Genomic DNA, 12,027 nt, shown 5'->3' on the forward strand with positions numbered 1-12,027 from the left:
AAAGTTACACAACATGACATTTTACGTAGTTGTTATAGGCTTATCATTTCATGGCTACTCACGTTCCAATTGAAAACTAATGTCTTTGGTTAAAGGAAAAAAAAGGAATTAGACACAACAATAAAGACATATAAATGGATTTGCTTTTCTTCTTCCATTGGTTCTGATGTCAGTTAAGAGGAGCTTATAAACTGTGTGTATGGCCAATAGCATCAGAATAAACATAGAGTTTTCCTAAGTGTGAATACTTTGAAGGCTATTTGGGGATATATTTTCTGATTAAAAATTGGTTTAAAAGATGCACGATTATTTTTAGCTTCAATCATCCCACTGTATTTTTTATATTCCAACATCTCTGGTGGCTCCAAGGACTATTTTAACGGAAAATTTAATTATCTGCTGGATCTAAGCTCCAATTCCCTTTAGCTAAAAATTCAGTGTAAATCACAACACTTTATTTTTATATTCAGTGGATATGCTCACACTTATTAACTCTCCTTTAGTGGAATCTGAGAAATAGAAGATTGGTTTTCTATGAGCCAATATAGGACTGTTTTACTGCCAGGGGTAGAAATATGAAAAGAAAAGGATACAGCCTCTGAGGTGTCAGTGTGTTAGGTCAGGGGCATCGCCCTTTGATGATTTGCACCTGACGTGTTTGAGGAGTTCCCCAACTCCAACCCCCACCCTGCCAGCCTTCAGTTCATGACACTGTTTGTTCATGTTGCTAGGGTCTTCTTGTGGAATCTCAGATGCATCAGCTGAATGGCATTAGTAATACCTACAGCCATTTTTAGCTGAATGCTTGTCAAATTTATAATTGATGCTCTTTACGCCTGCCCTTCTCTATTATAAGCAAGAGCCCAACAACTGAATCACTAGTTCATCAATATATTTGTGTGCATGTGTGTATAGGTACTGTTTATGTTGTATGTATACATGAATGTTTTCCCATGACTATAAGGGGCGTAGAATAAGAGAAAACTGACATTCATTTAGTATCTACTCTGGGCAACATCTTGCAGCGTGCATACCCACATGTGCTGTGTCAAATTCATCCTCACAATTCTTTCCAGTAAATTTTAAAATTTTAGGCATTCATCTGAAAATACTTGAGATGTAGAAAGTCATAGTAATTGATAAGAAGACAAACATTTGAACAAAGGGAGTTTTGTGGTCTTTGACCCCTAAAATGTTTTTTCTCCCTTTATCCAAGATGGCAGTCTAAAGAGAGACACTGGTACCATTCTTTACTAACTGTGTGACTCATGACAAAAGTTACCATCCTGAGTTTAATCCCTTTAGAGCACCTCCACATTTTTCTGTTGTGGTTAGGTAACACTGGCAAAATACTCACGGAATTCAAAAATTAGAGTGCCCTGAATGTAAGTTGTAACCTAATATAAGAAATATTGAACTAGTGTTATTTGAAAGTGATGGTGTCACTTCAAAAGAAGAGCTCATGTGGGCATCACAGTAGATACCTCATTAAAAGGCTCTTATAAACTACATATTTCAGGCTCTTCTTCTGATGCAAGAGCCCAGGATAGATGGAGGAACTGGACATCCAGTGTGTTCCTCCAGATTTATCCACTTTGTTGCTTTTTCTTCAATGAACTAGAGGTCTCCTACTCTAGAAAAAGCATTTGTCTCTTTCTTGGACACAGAGAATCCTCAGAGCATTGCAAGGATAAAGGTATGCCAATAAATGATGCTTGGATTCAATCATTCATTCAACAAATATTTATTGAACATCTTGAACTTGAAAAACATTATGATAGACGCTGACAATAATACCAAGATACTATTGATTTCTGCTCCCAGACATATCTAGTCTTGTAGATGTAATAAGACAGATACATAATGCAAACCAGTAATTAATAAGTTCTATAGACGATATGCAGAGAACATTGTTCATTGGTTTTACCTAAAGTTGGCATTAATTTTGAGGGATGGGAGGAAATGGCAGGAAGACACTTCAGTTTGTGGCAAAAGGTGGAAGGGCAGAAAAAATGCTGACATGGTGTTTTTCAGTGGAAGGTTCTTAAAGGCAAGCTGTAGTAGCTGAGCTTAAATTCACATGCAAAATCTCATTCAATAATCAAGGAAGTAGTTAAGATTTTGTTCTACAGACAAGATGATCCGGTAACTGCTTTCAAGAAGAGAGTGTTGTGATTAAATTGCGGCACAGACTGGAAAGAGGGAAAATTTACTGTAATGCTTTTCTCCTTTGATGCACTAAAATGTCCTTTTATACGTTCTGTTATCATTGTCATCACTCAAGTTGGGTTTTGTTCCTCTTTGGTAAATACATGTATTTCTTACTGCCCCTTGACTCCTATCTCTATTGTCTTCCTGCTTGAATACTGTACACAGATTGACTCCTAAAATTAACTCCATCATAAGACCCTCTTACTCAGAAATGTCAGTGACTCTCTTTGCCCACAGAAAATTGTCCAAACATTTGATTAGTCCTCTCCTGCTTCCCAATAGCAACTCTGTCTATTTTCTTCATGTCTCCAGTTACCCCACATCTGTCCTCATTCCATGTCATCTCTTCATTCATTCATTCTACCTTTCCTCTCCTTTGGAATAAGTCTTCAGTTTTATCCATCATTCAGACTTCAGCTAAATTAGCCCCTTCTTTGTAAATACCTTCCTAATGACCAAAATCTCTGCGGCCTTAAATTTGTGTAATTATCATTACCTAATTCACACACATGCACATACACTCCTTTGCATTACAAGAAAAACATTGTTTTTGCATATCTTATTTTATGACAGTACTACAGAACCCTTGTTTGCTGCCGTTTGCTGAGTCCTCATTATATACCAGACATAGTTTTACATGTTTTACATGTATCAACTGATTTAATCCTCACAACATCCCATTTAAGTAGATGTGATCATTATTTTCAATACAAGGGAAGAAACTTGGTTGATCTTTAATAAATATTTCTTGACCTCATAGCATTCATACACATAAAAAAATAGATTTTTCTTCATCAAATAAAAATTGACCTTTACTTAGTCAAATCAATAATCTCCTTTATATATTTTTCTGTCTATATTTTCACCAGGGATGTCAGCTTTCAAGGAATATGAAAGAACATAAAAGCACAAAGAGACTCAGGTGGACTAACCACCCTTTGTCAAGTGCTTTGCTCCTTATTCTAATATTTCTGATTTGTATTCATCTTAGCTTGACTTAAAGAAGACGATCAATTAATTATCTGGAGTCAGTACATTGCAACCTACAACATAAATGAAGCATCCTAATTTTAGCACCTCCTGTTGGATTCCATGTGTAAAATCATTAAATTATAATCAATTGGAAGAATTAAGTAATGTAGAGTTTTGGGTAACTGAGAAGGCTGTCAGACTGTAATCTACTTTGAACTGAATTTTTACTATATCATTCCTGAGTGTGGAAATTGTAGTTTATACATGACTTGAACAAAATTTGCTCCATGTCCCTACTTTATTCATACACAAAAATTGTCCCCCAATGATGTTAGAAAACTGGTTTGCATTAACACATCCTTTCATGCTTGTATTAAAGACAGTGTAAGTGGAGGTAAACCTTCCATGATTCATAGCTAAGTCCTTAAACCATGTCCCACTCAACTTTAGAAGGTCTTTGGCAATTTCCTTCCTTTGCTGATATATTTTATCAGCTTTTTTGAGATATCATTGACATACAATAAGCTAAGCATATTTAAAGAGTACAACCTGATGTTTTGACATCTGCATATACCCCAAATCAAGATTATAATCATATTCATCAGCCCTCTAAAATCTCCTACGCCCCTTTGTAGCTTTTCAGCTTTTCCCTTCTCTCTCTCTCCACCCAACCCCAACCCCATCCCCAGGCAACCATTGGTCTGCTTTCTGCCATTTTGGACTAGTTTGTATTTTCTAACATTTTATTAAATAAAATGAAGTTAAATAGCATATATTCTTTTTCACTTCTTCCTTTCACTAAGTATTTTGAGATTCATCCATGTTGTAGCATGTATCAACAGTTCATTCCTCGTACTGTTGTATAGTGTTCCATGGTATGGATATAACATAATTTGTTTATTCATTCATATACTAATGGACAATTGGGTTATGTGAAAGTTTTTGAAAATTACAAATACACAAATGCTATGAACATTTGTGTACAAGTTTTTGAATGGACATATGCATTTGGTTCTCTTGGGTACATACGGAGAACTGGAGTGATGCAGTCATATGATAGGTCAACGTTTAACTTTTCAGGAATTGTCAAACTGTTTTCCAAAGTGACTGCATCAGTTTATATGTCCCACCAGCAGTATATAAGAGCTCAAACTCCTTCATATTTTTTCCCCAACATTTGGTATAGTTACGCATTTAAAAAAATTTTAGTCATTCTATTAGTTGTACAGTAGTATTTCATTGTGGTTTTAATTTGCTAGTGACTGATGGTTCTAGACATAGTCATTGCTTATTTTCCATCTCTATATCTTCTTTAGTGAAGGGCTGTTCAATGTTTTGTCCATTCTTTTATTGGGTTGTCTGCATTCTTGTTCTTGACTCGAAGAATTCTTTAAATATTTTAGATACAACTCCTTTATTAGATACATGATTTACAAATATTTCCTACCTGTCTGTGGCTTGTCTTTTTTATTCCTGTAATAGTGACTTTTCGAAGAGCCAACATTTTAATTTTGATGAAGCTCAATTTATTCATTTTAGTTTTTAGATTGTGTTTTTGATGTTGTGTGTGTAAGAAATCTTTGCCTAACTTGATGTCTTAAAGGAATTTTTTCTTATGTTCTCTCCAATCTAATTTCTATCCTCGCCAATATTTTACGTTGTTATTTTAAAGATCACCAGTGATTAATTCCCCACCCAATGGTAATTGTGGCCTTGGTTCTGAATTCCATGGCACATGTGACTTTGCTGTCCACACTCTCTGTTTTAAAGCATTGTTCTATTGCAGCAATGATCTAATCTCACGGTTCTATTTCTATCACATGGAATACCTGTTTTTTCTTCTTCATCTCTATTTCTCGTTTCTCCTTCTATTCCCCAGGAGGATCCTTCTTTAGCCTCTTACTCTTCTGCGTTATTATCAATCTGCATTTCATTAATCTTACACATACAATTAATAGCTGTTCATAAATTCCTCTATATTAATAATTATAGGCTTGCTCTCTTTCCTGATCTCTGTTCCTGTATTTGCAATTGCCTGCTAGACCATTCCACAGGGACACCTTGTACTTCAAATTAAATATGTCTTTGCACATACTGCTTTCTCCAAAGTTGATTCCTTCTCCCATGAGCTTTATATCTACATATGGCACCATGTTCTCTTAGTCACATGGGCTTAAATGTATTGTAAAACTGTCCTCATGAGTGCTTTTGTCTCTGTCATATTCCCAAGATGACATTAACTGTTAAATTCAGCTCACGTTATGTGTCTTTTTTTGATTGCAGTTAACTTGAACACTTCTCTATTGCCCACAGAATAAAATCAAAGATCCTTAAATTATCATTCAAAGCTATTCAGAATATTGGTCCAACGTACATTGCCAAACATAAGTCCTTCAGGTCTTTGTTTGTTTGTTTTTTGTTTTTTGGGAACTCTAGATGAATTTATTTTCCATTCTCAGTATTCACTGAGAATGAATAACTCACTAACATTGCTGGTTCCCTGTTTGCTCTCTCAGATGTTTTTCCACCTTTTGTCTGCTTACCCGCATCTTACTTATCCTTTACAGTTCAAATCAAAAATAATAACTACCAGGAAGCCTTCACTTCTGCACAACCAGAAGTAATTTCTTTTCCCTTTAAAGTCATTTCTATGCTATAGATTTCCTATTTAACTAATCATTTCATACCTTATATTTTATTCAGTTTACATCTTATTTTTGCTTCTTTGTCATAATTATATTAAAGACATTATAGCATTTTTTGTGTTTGTATTGCTAAAAATGCTTAACATACTAACTGTTTTTGGTAAATATTTATTTTAAAATGAACAGAAATGCTTTAGTCAATGTTTTCCTCTATTCTGTTCATGTATTTTATTTTCTCTTACTTTACCTTAGATATTTCTTATGTCATATTGAAGACTTCCATGTGGATCAGTGTATATGATGGTAAATGGCTACTGAGGAAGATGGATTAGGGATTGGCAAAGTCTATCCTAATGTAAGCCATACTTTCTCTTGTTTCCTAACCAGTTCATCTGAATGCAGATGTGTCTTAAGCCCTTTTGGACATTAGTTTTATCAGTTAGAACCAATTGTTATTTTTGGTTCTGTGAGAGCTTTTCACAATGAAAGCAAAGATTTACTTTAAACCCCTAGAAAAAAAGAGTTATAGGTTATTGTAGTGTTTATAACAAATTTTACAGCCACGAGAGCGTGATTCACCTCCAGGTCCTAGAGGTCCTTGCTCGGCTATTTCCTTGCATAGCATCAGCACCTCTCCTGGCTCCTTTTTACTGTCCAGGCACACAGGAACTCTGGAAAGAGACTTTGCAAATAAAAAAGTATCATGTTAGCATATAAAGATTTTCTAGTTGTTGTTGTTGTTTTTAGCAGAACAAGTGATCAAAATAGCAAAGCTATGACCTGTCAGCAATTCAGCAGTCCCACAAAAATGAGTCAGTGCTTCCAGGAGTCTGGGCCTAGCAGACCCTTATCTCACCAGGCAGAGCAGCACTCAGGGTCAGATGTCGACTCTGAGCTTCCTAAAACATTTTTTCCTCTAAGAATTGTTTTATAACACTTCATAAAAAATAATCACTCCTCTTCAGTTGAAAGACTGACATTTAAGAGATGCAAGTCTTCATCCTGATCTCAGTCACAGGCTATCCCCATTCCCAGGTTCTGATAGAAGAGTTTTGTGCTTTTCTTTTCCCCCAAGCTGAAGGGATTTTTGTTTTTTCTAGAAGTTTTCTCATAGTATTTGAAGACGTCTCATCTCTTTCCTTGACTAATACTAATGCCTCTAGAGATGGTCTTATTTTATATTCAGGTAAGTTAACCCAGGGTGAAATACTCTGAGAACCTGCCACTTGGTTACCATGTATAGTAACTTTTTTTTTTTCCCATGGTGGAAATAGGAACAGGAGATACATCCCATTCTCCTCTACGTTATCACCAGGAATTCTTCTCTGGAGGAATTCAAGGCCATTCTGGAAAAGAAAAAAGAAAAAAAAAATAGAGGACACTCTCCTATCTGAAACACTTGCAGATTGGAATATGTAGCAAATGGTCCTTTAACTTAAAAAAAGAAAATTCTAAAACAGTAGGTTCCTTGAAAGTGATATGAAACATCACCAAGAATATAGACATAATAGGCATAATTTTATGATAAAGGAAGCAGTACCTTTCGTAATAGGAAAATTCATCAGAAGCAGTGCAGTGCAGAGACCAGGGCTGGATACTGGGGAGAAAAAAGTCCCCATAGGTTTCTTGCATTTCTGCATGTCTTGCAAGCAGAGTCTTTGGTTTCCGCTATTTTGAATTGTCTTTTAAAGCATGTCTGTATAACAAACAGCCTTGGAAAATAGATACAGTATTTCTCTCTGGGGCAAATGACAGACATGCTTACTGTCCCTTCTCATGCCCATGATTCAGACTTCTTGAACTCAAGACTGCTCTTCTGTAAAACAACTCACTGTGTATGCAGGTGTCATCTGGCCATCTTACAGTTGCCCTTTGGGAATTGAGGCTCAGGGAATTTCTGCAAATGTGAACACTCTGGCTTCTGCTATTGCCAAGAATAATGAAGTCTTTGTCTCTGATCCACAGGTTACATGTCTTCTGCCGGCATCCATGAAGCTGTGACAAGCTACCTTGTTAGATTGGGAGTGGGATAAAATCTTGTTCTCATTGCCCCCTCCCACAGATGTCTCATTTCTAGTTGATATTGTGGCACTGCCATGTCTATATGTTTTAAGCAATAATTTCATAAGAGAAATTTTAATAGAAATACAATAATCATAATATTGAAATAATGATGACAAATGTATGCAGCAGTAAGGAGTGGAGATCAATCAAAGTTATTAGAAGATAAAGTACACAGCTTGATGCCATATTGAGAACATTTTCTTAAAAGCTTCAAAGAAAAAACTGACAAAGAAAAGGAACAACTATAAATCATCGCTTAGTTAATAAGCAGTCTTAATACTGAATAGTAAAGCAATAGATGAGTAGAGCAAATTTTTCTTTAAAATGGTAGAGCCATATAATATTGTCTTTTAAGATACTGCTCATCTTTTTTAAACAGGCTAGTTTATTTAGGAGTTGGCAACTATGAGGGGTGACTCAAAACACCTCAAGGTATAAGATACGGTATTCAGGGGCAAAAGATACGGAACTCAGGAGCAAAAGCTGTGGAATAATGCAGCTCATTGGCTAACGAGCAAGGCTCTCCACTAGGGGTCAGCACTGCCAAGCCTCCGTCATGGATGTGCAGTAAGTAACCACCCAGGGATGAAGAGCCAGGAGCCCTGTGAACGTAGCCATGAACCGTCCATGTAGCCCACAGTTTAGAGTGCAGGTTGCCGGATGGTAGGGGCTAAAGACCTCAGAAGAAAAAAAGCAGGTGGTGAAGGCATGGCTGGCTCAGGACACACCAGCAGCAGAGAGCTGTAGGTGGTGGTTCACAGAAGCTGTGCACAGGCATGCTGGTTGGCAGCTGGTGGTTCCCTCCAGCTTCCTGGCAAGCCTTCAGGAGCTGGGTTCTGCCACGACTGCTACTTGCTAAGCAGAGGACACCTCTGAGGATCACATGGAGGAGGAGTTTTTAGAGGAGATGACGGAAACATGGCGATAACCCCCGAGGGAATGACAGCTGTAGTTTTCAACTGAGCACTTATTGAAAGACAAGCTGACTTAAGTGTAGATTCTAAGCAGATTACCAACACTTGGTGGTCTTTCCAGTCTGTGCTCGGCTTCTAGAAGTTTTTAGTGATGAGTGTTGCCTTCCAGTGCAGGCTCTATTCCAGCTCAGTATTTCAAAATTGTTGATAAACATGACTCAGTTACTTGGAAGTCAGGGAAGATGGCTCCTTACAGCCATCGAAAAGCACCCACTGAACCTCTAAAACAAAGAAAATTGTGGCCTTATTTACCATTCAGCAAACCATGCATTTAGAAAAACAGTATTCCAAACTTCACTCAACTTTATTGGAATACTTCAAGTATTAAAATACTTGAAATTCTGCAGATAGATTAATGTTTATTTCATCTGGCAAGTTAATTTAAGGTAGGCCACATTTATGATCCAATAAAGGGTTTTTTAAGTGTGTTATATATAGCCTTTAATGTACATGCAGGGCTCATTAGAAATTACTGTGCTTAGTACATTTAAATATTTGTAATAAACTTCTCACAAGGGACAGTTTAGATTGTGGTCCAGGGGCACCAGAGAGAGAGTTACTAGGCTTGAGTTCTTGGACATCTTTCAGAACAAAACTAGCTTCAGATGGTTTTTGCCCTCCAGGGGAAAGCTCAGAGGGCCCAAGCGTAGCGTATTGTTTTTTGATTACCTACCACTCCATTTGTAGCCTGAGGGCCCCAGAGCACTGGCCTTACATTAGAAGCCCCTCCAGGACCATCTCAAGATCAATGCTTTGATCACTATAGCCATTCACGGCAGGAAATTAAACCAGACTCCTGGGGACCAAGCCACCATCAGCTGCAGCCTCTGGGAGATAGGAAACTGAAAGCAGGCCCACTTCACACAATCTGCTGAACAAATGCAGACTTGGCAAAATGAAAGAACTACGCTGATGACTGTTTCTGTTTCCTGAGGAAGATTTCTAAAAAAGCATTTCACTCAGTAGTAAGAGGTGTTCTAAGTTTAATCTGGTAAGTACACCTGTGATCATTACAAAACTTAATGTGATCTACTGTAAATCCGAACATTAAGTAAATACAGAATAGTACTTGTAAATACCAAGATAAATAAAATTTAAAATATTTTTGTCACTGTCTCCTGTGATTTAATAAAATATGAAGTCTAGAGGGAGATACTTTGTTCTCGAGAATTTTAACATACATTATTACATCGGTTTCCTAACATACAGTGTCAGGGTGCACATAGCTCATTCCAAGAGGAAACAAGAAAAGTTAATAACTCTACTGTAAAAGCTGACAAGATTGATGGTGGAAGAGCGTTTTTTTAATCCGGGTGATAACACTGCACATTCAATGCCCCGCTGTCCGTGAAGCAATGGTGACAAGGCACAGAACTGCTAAGGGAGGTGTTATTCTCAGCTTTTTATTTAACTTTCAGCCTTCTTTTCTTGTTATCTTTGTTGATTAGTAGTTACTGAACTCCTGCAGGGGCGTTGGCCCTGTGCTTGAAGCAATGCCATATTGAGTGATGGAAGAATAGCGATGGACCATTTCCCATGTTTACCTTTGAAATTCCTTTGTTGTGTCTGGACGCAGCCACATTGATTTTGTCTCTGTCCTCCAAGAAATAACTCTCTTTGAATGTCATTAATGAATTTGTTTCCATAAAACCAGAGAAAGTCATACAAAAATTCAGGCAAAGGGCTGAGTACTTTGTACCCACAAAACATTATTTTTTTAATGACAATTTTAATTTACTCTTTAGGTGTTTAGTCTATTTGTATCTGTCTGCCTATGATGTCTTTTATTGCTTATCAAAGTCATCGCTGGATATGATCAGTAGTAGGGAGTTATCAGTTGTCTAAAGCAGTATAATGCTCTTGCTTTATTTTGGTGGTTCTTTTTTTAGCTGTTTTGTCAGTCAATTATTATTCTTTCCATTCGGGTCCCAAGGGAAGAATATGGAACAGTTCCTGGCATGAAAGAGTTTCCAGCTGAGGGAGTAACAGGAATTCTCTGAAGGTAGAAATGGGAAGCAGAACGAGAGAAGAATATTCTGGCTTCAGGAATGGGGTCAGTGACTCTGATGCAACAGGGAAAAAAATATTGTTTTGTATCCTGTTGGTTTCTACCACAGGCTCAACATTTTCAAAAGGATAATGATTTAACTAAAAATGGATTGGGACTAGGTATGAAGAAGTGAAACTGCTAACAACATTCAGATGATCGAACTTCTGTTGTAGAAAAATCTCACTCCATACCATCTAAACACCTTCCTTGACACCTAGGTTATGTCAGTTTCACAAAATTTGAAATTAATGCTTGTTCCTAAGATACTGAAAATCTATAATATTTTACAAAGTCCAGTGAGATATGCCTAATTTCTTTCTAGCATTAATTCCTGAGTTATAAATAAACCATCTAAGCAACTATGCTTTGTTCTGATTGTAGCCTTGACAGACTCACAACAAGATATATACCAGGCCAAGGATTTTCAATTGAATTGTTTGTACAGACCTTCCATAAGACACAGAGACTTTCCCCACATTTGAGCTGATCTAGTGACAAAATAATAATAATAATAATAATAATAATAATAATAATAATATAATCAGTTAATCAGAGTTTATAGCTCTAACTCCGAAGTCCAACTCACTGGATTAAAATCCTGACTGCCATTTACCATCTGTATTATCCTGGATAACCTACTTAACTTATCTGTATATTCATCTTCACTGAAAAAAAAATGAAAATCTTCATTCTCACTGAAAACAAGTGGGAATTAAAAAATCATACTTATTCAATAAGGTAGTTTGAGTTTAAAATGGTAAAGTATACATACACAGTGCTTGGTAAATAATTAAAATCAGACCTGCAGACTTAGTAAACAATCTTATGGTTATTGGGGAAAAGGGGTAGGAAGGGATAAATTTGGGAGCTTGAGATTTACAAATGTTAGCCACTGCATATAAAACTAGATTTTAAAAAAGTTTATTTTGTATAGCACAGGGAACTATGTTCAATATCTTGTAATAACCATTAATGGAAAAAGTATGAAAATGAATATATGTTTGTATATGAATGACTGGAACATTGTGCTGTACACCAGAGATTGATACATTGTAATTGACTGTACTTCAATTAAAAAATCAAATTAATAAGAGGTATTTTACAGTTCTTA

This window comes from Vicugna pacos, chromosome 1 (genome assembly GCF_048564905.1).
Source record: "Vicugna pacos chromosome 1, VicPac4, whole genome shotgun sequence".
NCBI lineage: Eukaryota > Metazoa > Chordata > Mammalia > Artiodactyla > Camelidae > Vicugna > Vicugna pacos.